Source organism: Ctenocephalides felis, unplaced genomic scaffold, assembly GCF_003426905.1.
Source record: "Ctenocephalides felis isolate EL2017-DRISC unplaced genomic scaffold, ASM342690v1 CF-g0.4_SCAFFOLD_01302, whole genome shotgun sequence".
NCBI classification, from domain to species: domain Eukaryota; kingdom Metazoa; phylum Arthropoda; class Insecta; order Siphonaptera; family Pulicidae; genus Ctenocephalides; species Ctenocephalides felis.
This window is the reverse complement of record NW_020537456.1, coordinates 42,682-43,161: the sequence shown is the minus strand read 5'-3', so window position 1 is coordinate 43,161 and position 480 is coordinate 42,682.

The window sequence follows — 480 nt, the reverse complement described above, 5'->3', positions numbered from 1 at the left end:
AAACATACTTGCTGAAAAAACGATCCCCTTAAAGCACTCTTGTTATTGGATAATCCATTTTCTCACTCTAAAATCTTGAAAGTTTTAGAAGAGGATTGCCAGAAAACAAAGAGGAAAAAATCAATCAGCTGAATTCTACTGAGACCATAAAGCACTTTCTGATCCAATGGTAAGAAGTCCAAGTATTTACTAAATACTTGCACAATGATATGGTTACTCATCAATTTTAAGAGAAACAAACAACTATTGGCAGTTTCTTTATAATTCAGGGGCTAAAATGGCCACAGTTTAAAAATTATTTGTTTTTCGTAAAAAAGTAATAAATATTTTACTTGAAACGCCTCAATTGCATGTGTAATATATTTTATTTCAGACAACTATATTTCATAATAGAGAATGATTAATATTATTAGCATGAATTACTATTAAAAAAAGCGTTTCGCAGAACGAAATTTTTACTTAACAAAGTTACTGTAGGAC